The sequence below is a fragment of the Bubalus kerabau genome, chromosome 14 (assembly GCF_029407905.1).
Source record: "Bubalus kerabau isolate K-KA32 ecotype Philippines breed swamp buffalo chromosome 14, PCC_UOA_SB_1v2, whole genome shotgun sequence".
Lineage (NCBI taxonomy): Eukaryota > Metazoa > Chordata > Mammalia > Artiodactyla > Bovidae > Bubalus > Bubalus kerabau.
This window is the reverse complement of record NC_073637.1, coordinates 52,879,592-52,903,604: the sequence shown is the minus strand read 5'-3', so window position 1 is coordinate 52,903,604 and position 24,013 is coordinate 52,879,592. Positions and strand designations below refer to the sequence as shown.

The 24,013-nt window shown below is 37.3% G+C and overlaps 1 long non-coding RNA gene across 6 annotated transcripts in view; it reads left to right on the top strand.

The window, feature by feature from the left end:
- The window catches only part of LOC129626937 (uncharacterized), a 141,424-nt gene that overhangs the window by 101,880 nt on the left and 15,531 nt on the right, over positions 1 to 24,013 (top strand). The window contains exon 4 of one of the 6 annotated variants that reach the window (XR_008702310.1): positions 19,856 to 20,048. The exons of 4 other annotated variants lie outside the window; for them this stretch is intronic. This is a non-coding gene — a long non-coding RNA (uncharacterized LOC129626937). Of the gene's footprint in view, positions 1 to 17,056; positions 17,197 to 19,855; positions 20,049 to 24,013 lie in introns of those variants that run through there. One more of the 6 variants, XR_008702309.1, reaches the window with a different exon arrangement.

Here is a 24,013-nt window from a genome sequence, read left to right as displayed (position 1 = left end):
AAATAGAAATAATTATATATATATAATACTGACATTTAAAATACACCGTCTAAGACATGACTATTATTACTCTAGCAAGAAGGATTGCATTCTTTATGGGAGTATATATTAGATTGCCCTTAGGATGCTTAAAATCATAAAATATTTTTATTATCTTCATTAATTAATTTGTTTATTCAATAAAACTTTGGGGGTGTTCAATATATGCCTGAGTTCATGGCATGTATAGGAATATATAAAGATAAACATAGCTATGTCAGGCCATTGTGCCCACATGTATGTTTGTGTGTTCATTCCAAGTAAAACAACTGATTACTCTGGAGGAAAACTTACCCAGTGAAAGCTACCAAATAAGTGAAAAAAAGAAAAAACACCATGTAACAAAGTCCTTCTATTAAATAAAGCATGGCATATGTAGGTAACTATGATATAAGCTACACAAGACTGGGTTAAGATATTTATTTATTCAGGACATATATGTTGTGTTTACTATTCCTGGTCTCAGGAATACTTCTCTCACCCCTCATTAACATATGCACAGATTAATTGCCACATTAGGTCTTATTCTTTGTTCAACTACCTTAACTCCCCCTATGTCTGTGTTGGTGAGGTGTTATATAGAACACAGTGGTTTAGACTTCATGATTTGAAATTGCACAGCATGGATCCAAACTCTTTCCCATTTATTAAGCTTACTTTTAGTAAGATAAGTTAAAGATTTTTCCCACCACAGCAATGGTAGAAAATATTTTTATCCTAAGAGTTGTGAAAATTAGATTAATGTGCCTTGACACATAATAATTCCTCAATCAGTGTTATCAGCTATTAAGTATTTATTATCATATCTCATGCATTTATCTCTCAGATATTGATTTTCTGTTAAATTATGTATTTAGTGTGTAGTTCTTTTAGCCCACAAATTTCTGTAAGGTTGTGCATTAATTTTCTATTTCTGCTGTAGCAAATTATCACAAACTTTTTGGCTTAAAATAACAATTTAAAAAATTTTTAATAATATAAAATTTTTAAGCTACAAATAGCTGTAAAAAGAAGAGTAGTGAAAAGCAAAGGTGAAAAGGAAAGATATACTCATTTGAATGAAGAGTTCCAAAGAATAGCAAGGACAGATAAGAAAGCCTTCCTCAGCAATCAATGCAAAGAAATAGAGGAAAACAACAGAATGGGAAAGACTAGAGATATCTTCAAGAAAATCAGAGATACCAAGGGAATATTTCATGCAAAGATGGGGTCAATAAAGGACAGAAATGATAGAGACCTAACAGAAGCAGAAGATATTAAGAAGAGGTGGCAAGAATACACAGAAGAACTGTCCAAAAAAGATCTTCATGACCCAGATTATCATGATGGTGTGATCTCTCACCTAGAACCAGACATTATGGAATATGAAGTCAAGTGGGCCTTAGGAAGCATCACTACAAACAAAGCTAGTGGAGGTGATGGAATTCCAGTTGAGCTATTTAAATCCTAAAAGATGACGCTGTGAAAGTGCTGCCCTAAATATGTCAGCAAATTTGGAAAACTCAGCAGTGGCCACAGGACTGGAAAAGGTCCATTTTCATTCCAATCCCAAAGAAAGGCAATGCCAAAGAATGCTCAAACTAACACGCTCATCTCACACTAATTGCACTCATCTCACACTCTAATAAAGGAATGCTCAAAATTCTCTAAGCCAGGCTTCAGCAATACGTGAATCGTGAACTTCTGGATGTTCAAGCTGGGTTTAGAAAAGACAGGTGAACCAGAGATCAAATTGGCAACATCCACTGGATCATCGAAAAAGCAAGAGAGTTCCAGAAAAATATCTATTTCTGCTTCATTAACTATGCCAAAGCCTTCGACTGTGTGGATCACAATTAACTGTGGAAAATTCTGAAAGAGATGGGAATACAAGACCACCTGACCTGCCTCTTGATAAATCTGTATGCGGGTCAGGAAGCAACAGTTAGAACTGGATATGGAACAACAGATTGGTTCCAAATAGGAAAAGGAGTATGTCAAGGCTGCATATTGTCACTCTGCTTATTTAACTTATATGCAGAGTACATCATGAGAAATGCTGGGCTGGAAGAAGCATAAGCTGGAATCAAGATTGCTGGGAGAAATATCATAACTTCAGATATGCAGATGACAAACCACCCTTATGGCAGAAAGTGAAGAAGAACTAAAGAGCCTCTTGATGAAAGTGAAAGAGGAGAGTGAAAAAGCTGGCCTAAAGCTTAACATTCAGAAAACTAAGATCAGGGCATCCTGTCCTGTCACTTCATGGGAAATAGATGGGAAAACAGTGGAAACAGTGGCTGACTTTATTTTTGGGGGCTCCAAAATCACTGCAGATGGTGATTGAAGACATGAAATTAAAAGATGCTTACTCCTTGGAAGAAAAGTTATGACCAACTTAGACAGCATATTAAAAAGCAGATACATTACTTCGTCAACAAAGGTCATCTAGGCAAAGCCATGGTTTTTCCAGTAGTCCTGTATGGATGTGAGTGTTGTTTCTGTACTGTCGTGTTGGAGAAGACTCTTGAGAGTCCCTTGGACTGCAAGGAAATCCAACCAGTCCATTCTAAAGGAGATCAGTCCTGGGTGTTCATTGGAAGGACTGTTGTTGAAGCTGAAACTCCAATACTTTGTCCACCTGATGTAAAGAACTAACTCATTTAAAAGACCATGATGCTGGGAAAGATTGAGGGCAGGAGGAGAAGGGGATGACAGGGGATGAGATGGTTGGTTGGCATCACCGACTCAATGCACATGAGACTGGTAAACTCCGGGAGTTGGTGATGGACAGGGAGGCCTGGCGTACTGCGGTTCATGGGGTTGCAAAGAGTCGGACACGACTGAGTGAATGAACTGAACTGAACTGAATAAATATTTCTGAATGTCAGAAGTTCAAAATGGCTCTTACCATACAAGGATGGCCAGGCTGCATTTTTTCTGGGGGCCATAGGAGAGAATCTGCCTTATCCAGACTGCAGAGGCCACCTACATCACCTAGCTCATGGTTCCGTCCTCTTTTATCAGTTTTAGCAGAGTAATATTTTCACATTTCTCTTTCTGATTCTGACCTCTTCTAGAATAACCCTTGTGATTACATTGGGCCAACTTGATAATCCAGGATGATCCTATCTCAAAAACTTTTATTTTAATCACATCTGCAAAGTCCTTTCTACTTTGTAAAATATTCACACGTTTCAGTAATTAGGAAGTGGGCATCTTTGGGAGCCACTATTCTTTCTATCATATGCAGGATCAATAGCTTTTGTGTTATTTTTAATTTCTACAGGGCTTAGTGTATATCTTCTGCATCTGAGGGTACAATAAATGTTGAGCAGATAAATCAGTAATGGAAGAATGAATAATGAATAATAGAAAATCTTAGAAATACCTGGATTTCCTTTTCTATTGCTGCTACTGCTACTGCTGCTAAGTCGCTTCAGTCGTGCCCAACTCTGTGCGACCTTATAGACGGTACCCCACCAGGCTCCCCCGTCCCTGGGATTCTCCAGGCAAGAATACTGGAGTGGGTTGCCATTTCCTTCTCTATTGCTGGTACTACTTAATTATTCAAACCAGAGCTTCCTGCACTCTGCTAAAGTAGCAACTAACTCTTGGAAGATTTCAGCTTTTCTATCTATTTTAAAAAGGCTTACCTACATATTATAAATCAGCTTGGGACATAGCTCCAATAAGGACTGTGCTCTCAGGACATACTTCCATCATTTCTTAACCTCTCAACATGTATGTACTATAATTATAATGGTAAGACCATTTTGAATGAATGACCTGTGTCAGGTGTGTTTCTTTGAGGTGAATGCTGAAGTTTTCATCTTGAGTTGTGATACTTCTTAGAACATTCTAAGTTGTAATTTTAACTTGAACACCCTTTTTACTTAGCAGAATGTCAATTTTTTTTTCTGTATCAACTAAAGAGAGGCACTTAGCTCTAAATTCATGAAGGCTTAATATAATGTGTTTGATGTATCAGCTTAGATGCCAGCTATTTACATAGATTGTGTTGCTCATTGTACACCAACATCTTGCTTTAAGCTACAGTAAAAGAGCTTTGCATTGGAATGTTTTTATTTACTAACTGCTCAGAGTTGTTATTCAATATTCAGTTTCTACAGTTTCACAAAGCTCAGTGGAATTTTTGCTCATCCATTTAAACTTTAATCATGGCAAAGCAGTACATAGATAATGATTTATTGGTTCAAAATAGAACCATGAAATGACGTGAAAAATGATCATATCTTGATTGAAATATGAACATTTACAAGGTTATTATATTTAATTCACTTCGTGTCAGCAGCACAAATAGAGTTTTCAGTGTTATGTCCCTGTATTCATTTGCATCACAAACTCTCAGACTGAAGGCTGTTGTCTCAAGCAGTTCAGACAGCTGCAGGCAGAAAACTCTGTATGTGACATTGCTTGTCATTTATATTTTTTATAGATAAATTTTAAATTTTTATAATCAGCTAGAATTATTTGTTTAAAGGAACACTCCCTATACCATGATATTAACTTAAAACTCTCTAACAGAATTGAATTATATAAGAAATATCCTCAGTGGAAGTTTTACTAAGTTCAAACCTGTGTATAGGATGCTTTATTTGGAATGTAGACATTTTGATAAACATGAAATTTATAATCACATATACAAAAATACTGATAGATATAGCTACCAAGCAGATTTTGTTTGGTTCTTTAGTTAATGCCAAGGAGAGGACTAATAGAAGTGCCAAGAATATTGTTAAGCATACCCAGAGGCTAATTCTTACTTATATCCCAAAAGCAAAAGGGAAAAAAAACAAAGCCTGTTGAAAAATTGTGGGAAATTGGACCTGCCTTGGTTGAAAGGAGGTAATCCAGAAGGTGACCTCTGTCTTTCTTGTTGTTCTTGTTGTTGAGTTGCTCAGTTGTGTTGGAGTCTTTGCGACCCCATGGATGGCAGCATGCCAGGCTTCCTTGTCCTTTACTATTTCCCAGAGCTTGCTCAAACTCATGTCCATCAAGTCAGTGACGCCGTCCAAGCATCTCATCCTCTGCGGTTGCCTTCTCCTCCTGCCTTCAATCTTTCCCAGCATCTGTGTCTTTTCTAATGAGTTGGCTCTTCACATCAGGTGGCCAAAGTATGAGTTTCAGCTTCAGCATCAGTCCTTCCAATGAATATTCAGGACTGATTTCCTTTAGGATTGACTAGTTTGATCTCCTTGTAGTCCAAGGGACTCTCAAAAGTCTTCTCCAACACCACAGTTCAAAAGTATCAATTCTTTGGCACTCAGCCTACTTTATGGTCCAACTCTCACATCCATACATGACTACTGGAAAAACCATAGCTTTGATGAGACAGACCTTTGTTGGCAAAGTAATGTCTCTGGTTTTTAATACACTGTCTAGGTTTGTCATAGCTTCTCTTCCAAGGATCAAGCATCTTTTAATTTCATGGCTGTAGTCATCATCTGCAGTGATTTTGGAGCCCAAGAAAATAAAGTCTGTCACTATTTTCCATTCTTTTCTCATCTATTTGCCATGAAGTGATGGAACCAGATGCCATGATTTTTTTGACTGTTGAGTTTTAACCCAACTTTTCACTCTTCTCTTTCACCTTCACAAGAGACTCTTTAGTTCCTTTTAGCTTTCTGTCATAAGGGTGGTATCGTCTGCATATCTGAGGTTATTGATATTTCTCCCAGCAGTCTTGATAGCAGTTTATGCTTCATCCAGCTTGACATTTCAAATGATGTACTCTGCATATAAGTTAAATAAGCAGGTTACACTATACAGCACTGATGTACTCCTTTCCCCTTTTTAAACCAGTCTTTCTTCCATATCCAGGCTACCTGTTGTTTCTTGACCTGTATACAGGTTTCACAGGATGCAGGTAAGGTGGTCTGGCATTTGCATTGTTTTAAGACTTTTCAGCAGTTTGTTGTGATCCACACAGTCAACTGCTTTAACATTGTCAATGAAGCAGAAGTAGATGTTCCTCTGGAATTCTGCTTTTTCTACGATCCACCAGATGTTGGCAATTTGATTCCCCTGGCTTTTCTAAATGCAGCTTGAACATCTGGAAGTCCTCAGTTCATGTACTGTTGCAGCCTAGCTTGGAGAATTGTGAGCATTACTTTTCTGTCTTCCTAATGTTATCTTAAGCACCGCTGTGCTATTATATGTTTTGGGGGCTGCTTGTAGTCCCATCCGTTGATGCTGTCACTGTGCTGCTGCAGTGTATCATCCTTTCATTTTCTTCCCAGTGTTATAGTTCATTATTTTTCTGAGATATTTAGAACATTTTGTCTCTGGACACTGAAGTGGGCCCTTTGGCAATATCTTTTGAAAAACCTGAATACCACCATCCCTTGGTTTTCTGAAAAAGTAGCTTACTTTGGAAAACAACTGCAGATGTCAAAAACATGATCCTTACAGTTTTTCAGGGCAACTCTCTCTCTTTATACCAATCACATTTATATCAATTACAGGAGACATGGGGGCAATCCCTGGGTTGGGAAGACTGTCCAAAGGAGGGCATGGCAACCCACTCCAGTATTCATGCCTGAATTCCATGAACAGGCAGGCTCCAGTCCATAGTGTTACAGAGTCAGGCACACTGAAACAACTGAGCACGCACACATTTATTTAATCCAGAGGGAGCCTAATGGAGTAACCAAATGTCACAGTTTCCTGCTCACAGTCCCATTTTACCCCACTTCAATATTCTTGCCTGGAAAATTCCATGGACAGAAGAATCTAGTGGGCTATAGTCTATAGGATCTCAAAAAGTTAGACAGAACTGAGTGACTGAACACACACACACACACCCCTGACACTCACAGACATTTCCTGATAGGATGATAAATTATATGATCAATAAAAATTTAATGACCTAATACTTAAAATCCTAAAAAAACCCTGCATTGTTTGAGAAGAAAATGCTCCCTGAACTAAAAAGATTCCTAGAATTTGTGCAACTTTTACTATCCTATTTGAAAAAGAGTCATGAATTTTGAAGAACAATATTTGAGAACTGATCTATTTGATGTGTATATTGCTTGGTCTAGTCTGACAGTTTCATTAAATTGGTGTAATTTTCTTTGGCAGAAAGTGATTGTATCTAATTTCAGAGCCAAATCTCTTGAGAAGCCTAAGCTAACAATTGCAATATGAGAAGCTTATCAACTATTTAAATTTTATGTTAAGGATTTGTTGCACTTAATGGAATTTTTTTAAGATTTCAAAATTTTAGAGAAGAGTGAAATAGGAGACATTTGCTTATAAATTACTATTCTGAGGGAACATTACAAACCCCAACCTGTGTTTGCCTACCATTAATGTTCTTGACTTTATATGTTTATTATCATCTAGTAATATGTAGAATTTTGTAATGAAATGACCTAGCTGAATTAATGGTAATCAAATTAAAACACAAGAATCCACTGGTTTTGTTTGTATCTGCATTATAGTTTAATAGTGCTGTGGACTTAAGGAAAATAGTGATAGAACACATGATTTTTCCACTACAGAAATCATGGCATCAAAACTAACATCATAATCACCATAATTAATAACAGTACCTGTCATAGTCCTGACAGGGAACAGAAGTAAAACTCAAACAGAGTATTTTGAAGAGAGTTAGATACAAGAGCAATTTTCAAAAGTTATAGAGGAAGTGCAGTCAGGTATAGAGAAACCACAAGAGATAATTCAACATTGTGGGCTTGTAACAGAAGGGCTGTTATGACCCAGAAACTCCCAGAGAGTGAGTCCAGGCAATAATGCATCCTCACTTTTCCAATTTTACTTCTGGTTCTCCGTAATGGCTGAAGTCAACAGAGTTTGAGAAGTCTTACCATACAGACTTCAGTCTCCCAGGGTAGGGAGTAGGGTGGAAACTTATGCAGAGTAGCTCTTTAGGAGAAAATATAGGACATCTAGCAAAAACTCTCGTCAACTTTATCAGGACTGACTTTGAACACTTACCAGATATATATACCAAGTAACTTAATCTATACAACAATGATATAAAATTGTGCATTTCCCTCTCATTTTATAGATGAAATTCAAACTGTTTAAGTAAATTTTTTCAGGTTGTAACTTTACTAATTGAAAAATTTTCATAAAACCCAAATCTGCTTAAAAACACTAAGCACATTACTTTCCTTGAAGGTTTCATATAGCTGATGCAGACTGGCATAACTGGTAGAACTCTCTCTAGTCCTTCAACACATGGGTTGGAAGTTCTTAACTTGGTAGCTTACAAAGGTTTATTTTCAGTTGGCAGGGGTTTGCATTGGTGCAGATGGCTATTAATTGTTGATGCCTGGGTATGTGCATATGTGCTGTCATGTCCCACTCTTTGTGACCCTTTGAACTGTAGCCCACCTGGCTCCTCTGTCCATGGGATTATCCAGGCAAGAATACTGGAGTGTATTGCCATGCCTTCCTCCAGGGGATCTTCCTGACCCAGGACTGGAACCCACATCTCCTGTGTCTCCTGCATTGCAGGAGGATTCTTTACAGCTTAAGCCACGGGGGTGCCTGGGTAAGGGTCTTTAATCCTCAGAAAACATGCCATTTTGTTATTCAAGCTTGAATGTAGTTTTAGGAGTTTTGTCCACAGAGGAGGTTCTCAGCCTTGGCACTATTGACTTAGGGCTGGACAGTTGCTTGTTGCGTGTATGGGGAAATTTCCTGTGCATGGTAGTATCCCACTAGACATCAGTAATACCTTCCTTCCAGCTGTGACAATCAAGAATGTCTCCAGATGTTGACAAGTGTCCTGACATTAATTGGGGGAATTCTTGGTCATTATTTCTTCAAATATTTCTTCTGTTCATTTTCTCTTTTTAATATTTTCATTAAACCTATATTTCAACTTGTGTATTGCCCCAGAGTTGTTGGATATCTTGTTCCAGGTTTTTAGTCTTTTTTTTTTTTTTTCACTTTTGAAAGTTTCTATCCACATATTCTCAAATTCAGAGATTCTTTCCTCAGTTATGTCCAGTCTACTAATGAGCCCACCCAAGGCACTCTTCATTTCTTTTATATTTTTTGTTCTCTAACATTTCTTTTTTATTCCTTCTTAGGATTTCCATCACTCTGTTTATATTATCCTTCTGTTCTTGAATGCGGTGTACTTTTCTTTCTTAGAACTCATAGCATGTTAATCATAGTTGTTTTAAATTCCTGGTCTGATAGTTTCACCATTCCTGCCATATCTGCTCTTGGTTCTGATGGTTACTGTCTTCAAACTGTTTCTTTTCTGTTTAGTATGCCTTGTAATTTTTTTAATTGAAATCAGCCATGATATACTAGGTAAGAGGAAATCTGATAAATAGGATTTTAATGATGTGATGGTAAAGTGTAGGGGAGGGAACATGTTCTATATTTCAAGACTAGTTCTCAGTCTTTTAGTGAACCTGTGCCTCTGAGCTGTGAACTTTACAAGTGCCTTTAGTTCCCCATTCTCCTTATCTGTTTCTTCCTTCAGTAGAACAAAGATGGCTAGAGAGGGCTGAAGTCATATATTTCTTTTCTCCCAGGTCAGTTAGGCCCTGAGGAGCCCCAATAGATTAGCCTCAGATTTTAAAATGTTTCTCTTATGGGTAGGCCTTACTAGACCTTGAGCCTCAGTATATGCTTATTGCGATACATCAGCATATGTTAAATGAGACACCCATAGGTGCCATGACAATTCCATGGCTGACCATAAAAGGTCCTAAAGTAGGTGGTGGCACAATTCCTGGATATCCCCACCTTCCCCAAAATAGCTGGAATACTTCTCCCACTCATCAGTCTATGAAATTACCCACCAATATAGAAACTGAAACCCCATAACCTGGTACTTGTTGCCTCCAAGATGGCCCACAGTCTATCTATAAATTGTGTATCTCCCAGAATAAAGCTTCTTTCTGTTCTTGCAGGAAAGAATTTAAGAGATTGCAAAAGCAAGCTGTGGTGACTCTTTGCCACCCCATGGATTGTAGCCTGCCAGAACTGTCCATGGGCATTCTCCAGGCAAGAACACTGGAGTGAGTTGCCATGCTCTCCTCCAAGGGAACGAGAAGTTTTAAAATACTTGCTGTGAGAACTTGGTAGAGGTTCAGGAAGTAAAATTAAAAAAACTGTGGTGACCCCCTATTACTTGGCCCCACGGAAATTTTTAACGCTCAGTTTTTTTCATGCTGAGCCTCCAACAATCCACAATTACAGTTCAGGTTTTCCTACCTCAGCACTGGTTCCTGAAGAGGTTTCTGCTCATGGGTCTCCTCTTAGTCAGTTGAGATTCTTTTTATCCGCTTGTCTGTCTCTCCTATTTTGATGAAAGTGATTTGTCTTTTGACTTCCCTTCTCTGACAGATTTAAGAAGAAATGTTGAGTTTTTCAGTTTGTTCAGGTTTTTATTTGTTAGAGTGTATTGATGGCTTCCTTGCATGCTGGAGCAGAAACTGGAAGTCTGGGGACTGCTTTTTTAACCAAGGGTAAATTTCATGACTTTGTGGAGGTGAGGCTAGACTTTACAAATGGCCTGAGATAAATGGCAAGTATACACAAAGGGCCTTAAGCAAGGCCTGCAGGCCACATCTTGATAGTGAACTCTATTTGGAGTGTGTATGTATGTGTACACGTGCATGTGTGCACACATGCGTGAACACATGTACACACACATGCACCCTAGCTTCAGCTGATGTGTGGCTGGCAGAGATGGCTTAAATAAAACTAAGGCAAGCATTTAAGCAGGGTTTCATATTGCTGCAGAGTATTAAGGAAGCCCTAACTCTTAGTTTTTAGTGCTAGGCATTCTTGGGCAACTTTAGATAGGTGGCTCTAATTTAATTCTACACTTATATTTGGAGGTAACTATGAATCGACTAGAAAACTTTGGGTTCATATGGTTTATTCATAGATTCTTAGGCATCACTCTTTATTCCTTGAAACCAAATTGGTTCTCATTCACCACCCATAAAAAGTGGTTGATTATAAAATAGTGATATACTGTATCTTAAAATAATATGCCATTTTTGTGACATGAAGTAGAGAAACAAATTATTGCAAACTAATAAAGCAGTATTAATAGTCTGGGTCTGGAATACTTTGAATCTTTAGAGTCAGATTTGCTTAAAAATGGAGATGAAACTACATGGATTTGAGAAGAGTACTTCAGTCTTATGATTAGGATGAAAATGGTACAGGAATAAAAACAAAGTACAACAGATCAGGCTGATTAAATTGGAGGAAGAGAGATATTCTTAAGGAAAAGGTTGAGATCTAGTCTATCTAAAAGGACAGCTTAGAAGTACCTAAGAGGAAAATTATATCTTGAAGTTCAGTCTAAACTGATAAGCACTGGCACATAACTACTTTTTAAAAGGCCATTAAAATAAATAAGCATTTTAAATACAATTGATAAATAGTGACTAATGCCCAAAGAAATTTAACAGGGAAGAACAAAATATTCCAGAGTAGATGGAAATGACTCCCACAAAGAGCATCAGGGTTCAAGAAACCATTGAGAGACACCCTTGAAAGCTATGACTTAAGGATCCATGCTAAGAAGAACAGCCCATTAAAGATTATTACAAGCATAGCTAGAAGTTAAAAACTCTAGATATATTTGAGAGAGGAAGGTCTGAGGATTAGAATATAGACATTAAAGGTGGAGATGATGAGATCACCTGTATCTTGGGGGAACAACAAAGTTATCAATGACAAATAAAGTCTGTGTCTGAAGTAGATGTTGAGCTGAAGCAAGAGTATCTCCCAGCTAGATTTACACAACTTAGGAAAGTAGAGGCAAATCACATTTATTAGATATATTTGGCATTGAATAATAATTTCTGAAGCTCTGAAGGAATTGTGCCCATTCCAGTGGGAGACCCCAGGGACAGTGGCTGAAAGAATACCTGCTCTCTCCAGATGCTGGGATACCCTATGAAACATGTGACTTAGAAGGACTTAGAACCTATGCTCTGACTTTTCTCTTCCTCCAGTGGTTTCCCCAGAAGCCCACATGGTTTACTCTCCAAGTAGCCTAACTTGAGTCATTTGCTTAAATGGGACCTTTTCAATGAGGCTTAGCCTTATTACTCTATTTAAAACTATCATCTATTGCTCTTATGGTTTTTAATTAGTATATGTCTTTTTTTTTCCCCAATAGTACATTTGAAAACTTTGTATAACTTATTTAATATTATTATTAATTGTTTATTGTCACATTATCTAGAATGTAAGATTCATGAGAGTAGGGATATTTGATATGTTTTATTAACTAGTGTATCCTAAAATTTTAAGAAAGTGCCTGATACATAGTAGTCTCTCAGCAAATATTTGTTTAATGAATACATTTTGTACTTATGACACTTGGAAATAAACTATTACAACTTTTGGGACTCTCCTGGCATCACACAATTCCAGAGAGGAATTACTAGCTCCTACCAGGTATAAAAACCCCTTTGACAGAAAATTAACAGATTGAGAGAATTGGATGAATGATTTTAGGATTTAAATTAAGACTTGAAATCTTTAGTCATTAATTCACAAGAAGAGGATTTTATTTTGAACTTTAATTTATGGCATACTTAACATCATTGCAGTTTAATCTTTGAATTTCTTCCTAAAAAGTACTAGAAAATTTGTATTAAATTATGATGTATCCCTGCATTTTGACAAAGTTATTGTTGTTAAAAAATATTTGGACATCTTTTTACTAAAGGATCTTGATGTTATTTGAGTTTATTGGGTTCATTCTGATATAATATCAATTCTAATTTATATAACATGATGAATAATATGATTGGACTTAATTTGCTTTAAGAATAAATTTTTTACTAACAGTATAGACTGCTTTTGGAATTAGTGTCGTGAATATACTGTTTTGATTCATTTCAGAACATTTGGGTGGCAAAATCTAAACCAAATACTGATACTTTTAGGAAGATAAAGAAAGTAGCATTTGCAGAAGTTTAGTGAAGTGGACTCATGATAGGTAGATTAAATACTATGCAGATAAACTGCTAATTACTTGAGGCGGGAAAATTCTTCACTGTCCTTTAACCCTGAGCTTCCTTGTTCAGTACAATGTGGCAGGGGTGGGGAGGGATACTAGGAAATGATAAAGGAACATTTTCCCTTGTATTTTTTTCCCTTAAATGGAGCCCCAGACCTTTCTTTACCTTTACTCACTTCTCCCTAAGGATGTGTTGTAAATTACTCTATGGATAATTTTGAGAAAAATAAATGAATATACTTAGCTCACCTATCTTCTCTCTTGGAGATTAACCAGCACACAGAGAACACAATTCTTCTCTGTTCTTCCCTCTCAGCAGAGGAGTGTCCAGGTCTAACATGATAATGACTGGTTGGGTAATTTTGGCGATTTAGTTGGGATGTCCCGTTTTGTGCTAAACTAAGCTACACCCTCCTCATGAGTCTTCATTAGTATCAAGGATAGTATGTTAGCCTCTACCTTTATTCTCTGTTATTTAGACCTAGGTGGAGAAGAGACTTATTGTTTATTTCCTTTCTCTGGCTCAGATGGGAAAGAATCTGCCTGCAGTGCAGGAGACCTGGGTTCGATTCCTGGGTCTGGCAGATCTCCTGGAGAAAAGAATGGTTACCCACTCCAGTATTCTTGCTTGGAGAATTCCATGAACTGAGGAGCCTGACGGGCTACAGTCCATGGGTCACAAAGAGTTGGACACGACTGAGCAACTAACACTTTCACTTTTAATGAATCCAAAAAAGCATTTTCTTGCTGGTTACCTGCTTGGGTAAGATGCCCTCCTTTTGAGATTTATAATGGTGAAGAGATGACTCCACTTTCTCATTTTTCCTCTATCATGTTCTCCTAGAGCATCTTGGATCTTACTTTTTTTGCCCTCTGGTACATGGCTGAAGCAACTTAGCATGTACACACACAACATTTTAAGTCCAACCACTCCATGCATGGCTAATTCAGTGGCTTCATGTCCCTCTCTACAAGGGCCAGTATGAAAGTATGAGACAGGCTGCTTCAGTCCTGCCAGGGTTATTTCACTGGCACTGAAAGTATAAGTAAAAGCTTTTTACTTAATGGTTGTGCAAATATGTAATGAGATTACAACCTGAGAGAAAAGGTTTAAAACTTTGCTTTCTAACTTCATTTCAATATAGTCCTTTGTTAAGTCTTTCTTCCTGAGACTCCTCATGGTCCCCTAAAGAAAGGTCTCTTTTCCGTGCATTAAAAGGAATATAAATTTCTAAAACTATTTTCTGCCCGGATGAAATGCTCTATTTCTGTATCCATTATTCTACAGCATTATTCACTTCTTGGCCTTCATGTAATGTAGTTCATGAGGGGTTTGCACTTCTCAACTAGAGGCCATTTGGAAACACATGAGAATACTTTGTCAAAATGACCTGCTGCTGCTAAGTCACTTCAGTCATGTCCGACTCTGTGCAACCCCATAGACAGCAGCCCACTAGGCTCCTCTGTCCCTGGGATTCTCCAGGCAAGAACACTGGAGTGGGTTGCCATTTCCTTCTCCAATGCATGAAAGTGAAAAGTGAAAGTGAAGTTGCTCAGTCATGTCTGACTGTTAGCGACCCCATGGACTATATCCCACCAGGCCCCTCCGTCCATGGGATTTTCCAGGCAAGAGTACTGGAGTGGGGTGCCATTGCCTTCTCCATCAAAATGACTAGTTATAAGTTATTTTAAAAATGACTAGACAATAATGCTGCTATTTGGTGGACTGGAGGATGCTAATAATACCATGATAAGAGGACAATCCCATCCAAATGTCACCTCATTAATTAAAACGAAGAAAGTTGTTTCAAGTTTGGGGTATCATGAATCGTGTTGGGATGATCATTGTTGCACTTGCCTTTCCCTGCACAGTAGTGAAATAGCTGAGATATAGGATACACTTTTGTCAGGTGTAGTACATAATGCCAGTCAATTTTCCCGAGTTGTTGTATAAAATTTATATTTCTATGGGCATTGTACAAGTGTTTCAAAAGCTCTATAACCTTGTTTCCACTTAGTGTTTCAATCTCTTTATTTATTCGTCTTTAAGTTTAGCTGTATTACTAGCTGTATAAAGTTATTTTGACTTGAATTTATCTGGGGACTAATGTGGCTGAGAAAATGTTCACATGTTTTGGGGGATGTATCCAAAACTGTTTTGAAATTCCTATTCAAAATTCTTCTCCCACTTTATTTTTTGTTTCCTTTCAGTTTTATTAAAATATAATTGACATATAGCACTATATAAATATAAGGTATTCAGCATAAAGGTTTGACTTAAATACATTATGAAATGGTTACCACATTTAGCTTGCTGATCATCTATCATCTCATATAGATACAAAAAAATAAAAAAAAAAAAACAAGAAACGCTTTTTGCGTGTGTGATGAGAACTCAAGATATACTCTTTTAACTTTCATATTCAACATACAGCAGCATGAACTGTATTTGTCATATAATACTTTATATCATGGTACTAATTTATCTTGTAACTGAAAGCTTGTAACTTTGACCACTTTTTTCACCATACAGAAAGATTACACTTTTATTGACTGTGTTCTCCATTGCTGTATATTTCATTTTCATGACTCATTTATTTCTTCTCCCATTTTAAGTATTGCCTTTTTACTCTTTAAATTTTATAATTTAATCAATCAATGTTTAATACTTTACCAGTTTTACTTTTTTAAGCAAAAGTATGTATTACTTAGCATTTTTAAATAAATTCAAAATATTTTAATACTTTTCTTGTGATTTCCTCTTTGACTCATGGGTTATTCAGAAGAGTGAGTTATTTAATTTCTATGTCATTGGAGAATTTCCATATATCATGCTTCTATTGATTTTTAGATTAATTTTATTTTTTTAAGCAGCTTTCATTTTTTTTCCTTCTTTTGTTATTATTATTATTATTTTAACTTTACAATATTGTATTGGTTTTTCCATAGATCAACATGCATTCGCCACGGGTATACATGTGTTCCCCATCCTGAACCTCTCTCCCACCTCCCTCTCCATACTATCCCTCTGGGTCATCCCATCCCCGTGCACCAGCCCCAAGCTTCCTGTATCCTGCATCGAACCTGGACTGGCTATTCGTTTCTTATATGATATTATACATGTTTCAGTGCCATTCTCCCAAATCATTCCCCGCTCCCCACAGAGTCCAAAAGACTGTTCTATACATCTGTGTCTCTTTTGCTGTCTCACATACAGGGCTGTCGTTACCATCTTTCTAAATTCCATATATATGTGTTAGTATACTGTATTGGTGTTTTTCTTTCTGGCTTACTTCACTCTGTATAATAGGCTCCAGTTTCATCCACCTCATTAGAACTGATTCAAATGTATTCTTTTTAATGGCTGAGTAATGCTCCATTGTGTATATATACCACAGCTTTCTTATCCATTCATCTGCAATATTTTATTTCTTTTTATTCAGCTTTTTGAGGTGTATGTAATTATGTGCATGTGCTCAGTTGCTCAGTCCTGTCCTACTCATTGCCACCCCATGGACTGTAGCCCTCCAGTCTCCCCTGTCCATGGAATTTTCCAGGCAAGAATACTAGAGTGTGTTGCCATTTCCTATTCCAGGGGATTTTCCTGACTCAGGGATCAAACCTGGATCTCTTGTGTCTTCTAGCTGGCGGGCATATTCTTTACCACGGCACCCCTTATATACCTCAATTAATTAATAAATAAAAGTTTATATATTCAAAGTGTACAGCATAATGACTTGATATATGTATACCCTGTGAAATGATTCCCACAATCAGGTTAATTACCACATTCATCCTCTCATGGAGTTTACCGTTTTTTGTGTGTGTGATGAGAATACTTAAAGTCTACTCTTGGTAAATTTCAAGTGTAAAACAAAGTATCATTAACTATAGTAGCCATGCTGTACATTATCCCTAAGATTTATTCATTTTATAAGCCATTGACTAGTATCTCTCCATTTAACCTACATTCAACTCCTGGTAACCACTGTTCTCTTCCAATGATTTTTTTTTTTTTTTTTTTAGATTCCATGTACAAGTGAGATCATATATTATTTGTCTTTCTGTCTGGCTTAACATAATGTCCTCTGTGTCATCCATGCTGCATGAAGAGACAGATTTCTTTCCTTCTCATCTCTGAATAATATTCCAATGCGTCTATGTATCTACTATCATCTATCTATTTATTTAGACTCTGATGCTGGGAAAGAATGAAGGCAGGAGGAGAAGGGGACAACAGAGAATGAGATAATTGGATGCCTCACCTACTCAATGGACATGAGTTTGAGCAAGCTCCAGGAATTGATGATGGACAGTGAAGCCTGGCATGCTGCAGTCCATTGGGTTGAAAGGAATCAGACATCACTGAGTGACTGAAATGAACTGATCTATTTATCTGTCTATGTCACATCTTCCTTATCCATTTATTCATGAACAGACCCTTAGGTTGTTTCTATATCTCAGCTATTATGACTAATGCTACCATAAACATGAGAACACAGGTATCTCTTCAAAATAATTATTTTATTTCATTTAGATATAAATGGATATATATGCAGAATGGAATTGCTGAAATGTCTGGTAATTCTATTTTTTTTTTTTTTTGAGAAACCTCCACAGTTTTCATGGTTGTACCAATTTAAATTGCCATCAATAGTTTATAGGAGTCCCTTTTCTCTACATTCTCCATAACATTTGCTGTTATCTTTTCAATAAATGCTTTCCTAACAGGTATAAGATGATAAATAATTGTGGCTTTAATTTGCATTTCCCTGACTGATGGTGGTGCTGAGCAACTTTTCATATGCTTGTTGGTAATTTGTATTTCTTCTTTGGAAAATTTCTATTCAGTACATTGCCCATTTTTCATATTATTATTATTATTATTGCCTTATCTGTGTTTCTTATACATTTGAATATCAACCCTTTAAGGTATGTGGTTTGCACATATTTTCTCTCATTCTGTAAGTTGCCTTTTGATTTTGCTGATGATTTCCTTTGTTGTACAGAAGATTTTTAGTTTGATATAGATCCACCTATTTATTTTTCCTTCTGTTGCCTCTGCTTTTGGTGTTATATCCAAAAAGTCATTACCAAGACCAATGTCAAAGATTTTTTTCCCCTTTGTTTTCATGTAGGTGTTTTATGGCTTCAGGTCTTACACTTAAGTGTATAATCCATTTTAAGTTGTTTTGAGTTAGTTTTTATGACTGGCATAAGATAAAGGTCTTGTTTCATGCTTTTGCATGTGGATATCCAGTTTCACTGACACACCTTATTTAAGGGACTATCCTTTTCCCATTGCATATTCTTGACACCCTTGTCAAAGATTAGCTGTGTATATATGGATTTATTTCTGTTCCATTGGTCTATGTGTTTTGTTTTGTTTTGTTTTTTGCCAGTGCCATATTGTTTGGATTACTTTACACTATAGGTTGAAATCATGAAGAATGGAAGATTTCTCTGGCTATTTGGAGTCTTTTGTGGTTTCATATAGATTTTACGAATTTTTTCTATTTCTGTGAAAGATGCCATTGGCATTCAATGGGGATTACATTGAATCAGTATATTGCTTTGGGTAGTATAGACATTTTAACTATTAATGTAACTATTGTTAATTTAACAAGTAACAATATTAATTCTTACAATTCATGATCATGCAATCTTATCTTTTCATTTATTTGTGAATTCTTAAGTTTCTTTGATCAGTTTCTCACAGTTTTAAGTGTAAAGATCTTTTGCCTCCTTGGTTCAATTTATTCCTATATATGCTATTGTGTAGTGGCAATTATAAATGGTTTCCTTAATTTATATTTTATAGTTATTTATTACTGTATAGAAATGCAACTGGTGTTTGTCATTGATTTTGCATCCTGAAAGTTTACTGAATCTGTGTATTTGTTCTAAAAAGTTTTGGTGGCGTCTTTAAGATCATGTCATCTGCAAACGACATAGTTTTGCTTCTTTTCCAATTTGAATGCCTTTCATTTCTATTTTGTGCCTAATTGCTCTGGTTAGGACTTCCAGTATTTAACAGATATGGTGAGAATAGGAATCCTTATCTTGTTCCTCATCTTTAGAAAAATATTTTCAGCTTTTTCCCATTGAATATGATGTTAGTTGTGTGTATAAGTTATATAATCCTTTCCTTTTGTGATGTACATTCCTTCTATATCAGTTTTTAAATTTATTTATTTTTTAAATGAAGGATAATTGCTGAGATTCATGGGGTCGCAAAGAGTCGGACACGACTGAGCGACTGAACTGAACTGAACTGAACTGAATTGCTTTACAGAATTTTGTTGTTCTATCAAAGCTCAACATGAATCAGCCATCGGTATAAGAATTTTTACCATGAACATAGGATCAATTTTGTCATTCTATTGAGAAGATCATATGATTTTTATCCATACCATTCTGTTAACGTGGCATATCAATAAATTCTACATGATTGTGGTGGTATATGATTCTTTTAATGTGCTGTTGAATTCTGTTAGTATTTTGATGAGACTTTTTAAATCTATATTCATTAGGAATATGGATCTGTAATTTTCTTTTTTTTTTGTAATTTTCTTTTCTTGTATTCTTTTCTGACTTTGGTATCATGGTAATGGTGGCCTTGTAAAATAAGTTTGGAAGTGTTTCTTGCTTTTCAGTTTTTTTGGTAGAGTTTGAGAATGATTAACATTATTTCTTTAAATATTTGGTAGAATTTACCAAGAAAACTCTGTCACCCTGGACTTTTCTTTGCTGAGGCTTTTTGATCACTGATGTAACCTCCTTACTGATTTTTGCAGTTTTCATTTCATTTACTGTATTCTTCAGGCTTCCCTGGTGACTCTGTGGTAAAGAACCTGCCTGCCAATGAAAGAGACATGGATTTGATCTCTGAGTTGGGAAGATTCCCTGGAGAAAAAAATGGCAACCCACTTGTGTATCGTTGCAATGAAAATCCCATGGACAGAGGAGCCTGGTGGGCTATAGTCCTTGGGGTTGCAAAAGAGTTGGACACGTCTTAGTGAGTAAACAACATTGTATTCTTCAGCTCCAGGATTTCTGTGTGGTTGTAGTTAATGATTTTTTCTCTCTGTGTGCAATGTCCAGACAAGTTGAGAAGTTTAACTTCTCAACTTTTCTGTGTGCTATTTCTTCTGATTTAGCTTTATTGTCTTTCTGTGTTGTACTCTTGGAGAAGGCAATGGCACCCCACTCCAGCACTCTTGCCTGGAAAATCCCATGGATGGAGGAGTCTGGTGGGCCACAGTCCATGGGGTCACTAAGAGTCGGACAAGACTCAGCGACTTTACTTTCACTTTTCACTTTCATGCATTGGAGAAGGAAATGGCAACCCACTCCAGTGTTCTTGCCTGGAGAATCCCAGGGACGGAGGAGTCTCGTGGGCTGCCGTCTATGGGGTCGCACAGAGTCGGACACGACTGAAGCGACTTAGCAGCAGCCGCCGCAGTGTTGTACTCTATAGGCTTCCCCGGTGGTTCAGTGGTAAAGGACTCTTTGTGTGTTTTCTTGTAATTCGTTATATTTCCTTAAAACAATTATTTTTAATTCTTAATCAGTCAATATGTATTTTTATTTCTTTTTGGTCAGTTGCTGGAAAATTGTGTTCTATAGTGATTTGTTTTCTTGATTTTGTGTGTACATGTTCCTTTACATCTTCTTCTGTTGCTGTCTTTGCACTTAAGGAAGCAATAACTTTCTCCAGTCTTTACTGAGTGGCTTCTAAAGAGAGATATTATCACCTGTCAGCCCTGCTAGAGATTCTGAGGCTTCCTCAGACATTTTGTATTAATTCAGTCTCCCATACTGCTTGTTCTTTCCTGGGGAAGGATGATAGTTCTTAAAATTGTATGCCTTCTATTAATCTTACAAAGCCGGCCTTAGTACTGACAGCCTCTCATTTGCTTTCTCTGCTGCTGCTGCTGCTAAGTCACTTCAGTCGTGTCCGACTCTGTACGACCACATAGACGACAGCCCACCAGGCTTCCCTGTCCCTGGGATTCTCAAGGCAAGAACACTGGAGTGGGTTGCCATTTCCTTCTCCAATGCATGAAAGTAAAAAGTGAAAGTGAAGTCATTCAGTCATGTCGGACTCTAGTGACCCCATGGACTGCAGCCTACCAGGCTCCTCTGTCCGTGGGATTTTCCAGGCAAAAGTACTGGAGTGGGGTGCCATTGCTTTCTCTGAGGTAATGCTAAATGTTCAAGTTTGTGTGGTTTCTCTCAGTCTTTGTGGTTCAGTCAGCTTTCTGCACATGCTAACTAGCTGTATTCAAAAGTTTTCACTTTCTGCTCATGGGGCACACTCAAGAGTTATGAGTGTGTAGGCGGGGTACATGGAACATTAGGGATGCCTATGGGGTCATCAGGGGGATGCATAGAAGGAATTTTCAGGATTCTCTGGACTGGCTTCTAGATGGAATCCATGAAGCAGTTGGTGGGATCCACATCTTTTTGATGAACTCTGAGCCCTGGCTGCTGTGTTCCTAATCTCTCTCTGCCCCACAGTTGTGCAGACAGTCTCAGTACTCTGGATGGTATGGCAAAGTAGTGGGCCTCTTAGGTAGCATCCCAGACAGCTGGGGAAGAAGGCTCACTTTCCCTTGTGAGAGACATCACAGGCTAAGAAAGGCTCTTGGTATTAAGCTGTGCTGTGTTGGGAGTGGGTAATACAGGCAAAAAATTAAAACTGTTTCTCTTATCCTCCTCAGTACATCCACTCAGATTTTTTTGTTCCAGTAGTGCACTAGACTTCCAAACTTCCACAAAGTTATTCTTTCTTGTTCATGGGTGATAGACAAGTTGATGTTCTTTGAGTGGAAAATAAGAGAAAGCTTCTACCACCTTGCTGACATCAATTTGTGCTATTTTAAAATCTTGTTTATGGTTAGTTTTTTCTCTATTGCGCAAGAATTAGTTGTTTGCTGGCCATGAGATCACTAGGTAATGTTCCTATATGATATTATACGATAATATAGATATTTTATATAACATTTATATATATGTGAAGTTTTAGAATCTCTAATCTGTCCTGTTTCATTGATATATTTATTAATCTTTACACTGTCTTAACTATGGTAAACTTCATATTAATAAATTTTATTTTATTATAAACTTCAAAATAATAAATTTTAATATATGGCAACAGAATTACAGTTCCTAGGGCAATTTAAATTTATAATAGTTGTATTTTTTATTTTGAATTTTAATATTAATATTGGAATCAGAATTTTCATCTAGTGAGATGAAACACTGCTAACATTTTACACAGCATTACATTGAAATTCCCAGGTGGTTCTAGTGGTAAAGAACCCATCTGCCAGTGCAGGAGTTATAAGAGATGTGGGTTCAATCTCTGGGTCGGGAATATACCCTGGGGGAGTGGACAAGCCACTCCAGTATTCTTGCCTGGAGAATCCCATGGACAGAGGAGCCTGGTGGATTACAGCTCATGGGGTCACAAAGAGTCAGACAAGACTGAAGCAACATCAGGCAGGCACATTGAAACTATTGAATGATTTAGAAGGAATTTATAGCTTTACAGTATTTAAATTCCTAATTCATGAACATTTACACCTACCTTAATTGTTCCCCATAATATTTATATAAAGACTTTCATTTGTTTCTTCTTTAACTCTTATCTGTTGTAGTAGGCAGTGTAGTGAAAATGAAGTGAAGTCGCTCAGTCGTGTCCGACTCTTTGCGACCCCATGGACTGTAGTCTATCAGGTTCCTCCTTCCATGGGATTTTCCAGGCAAGAGTGCTGGAGTGGATTGCCATTTCCTTCTCCAGGGGATCTTCCCGACCCAGGGATCAAACCCGGGTCTCCCGCATTGCGGGCAGACGCTTTACCGTCTGAGCCACCATGGAAGCCCAGTAGGCAGTGTAACAACCAAGCAAAAAGACCGTAATCTAATCTCTGAAACCTGTTAATATGTTACGTTACATAGCACAAAGGGGCTTCCCTGATGGCTCAGAGGTTAAAGTGTCTGCCTGCATTGTGGGAGACCTGGGTTCGATCCCTGGGTCAGGAAGATCCCCTGGAGAAGGAAATGGCAACACACTCCAGTATTCTTGCTGGGAGAATCCCATGGATGGAGGAGCCTTGTGCGCTACAGTCCACGGGGTCGCAAAGAGTCGAACATGACTGAGCGACTTAACTTTTCACCTTCACGTTCACTTTCACATAGCACAAAGGAACTTTCTAAGTATGATCACATTAAACATTTTGAGATGGAGAATATCCTGAATTCTCTGGGTGGACCCAATGTAGTTATAAGGATCTGTAAGAGGAAGATAGCAGGGTCTGAGTCATGGAAAAGGCTTCCCTTGTGGCTCAGACAGTAAAGAATCTGCTTGCAATGCAGGAGACCTGGGTTCTATCGCTGGGCTAGGAAGGTGCCCTGGAGAAGGGAATGGTAACCCACTCCAAAATTCTTGCCTAGAGAATTTCATGGACAGAGGAGCCTGTGGGCTATAGTCCATGGGGTCCCAAAGAGTTGGACATGACTGAGTGACTAGAGTCAGGGAAAGAGACATGACAAAGCAAGCAGAGACTGGAACAATGCAGAGACACATGTATATAATGAATATGTGTTCAACTAAGTTTGTGGAAATTTAGTATAGCTGCAATAGAAAACCAATATGGTCATAATATTTACTATAAATATCTTGAACATCTTCCATTAGTGAATTTCAGAGTATTGATAGTTTTGATGCAGTTATAAATGATATTCATTTATTTTTAAATATCCTTTGATATAAAATGGAAACATAATTATTTTAGTATAGTATTTACCTTGTTTCAAGTGACCTTATTAAATTTATTTATAAATTTGGATATATTATTTGCAGTTTTGAGGGGAGGTTTTATTTATACAATTATGTTATTTACAGTTATCAGCATTTTATTTCCTCCTTCCCTATACTTCCTTATTATTTGTCTTATGGCATAATTTAGGATCTGA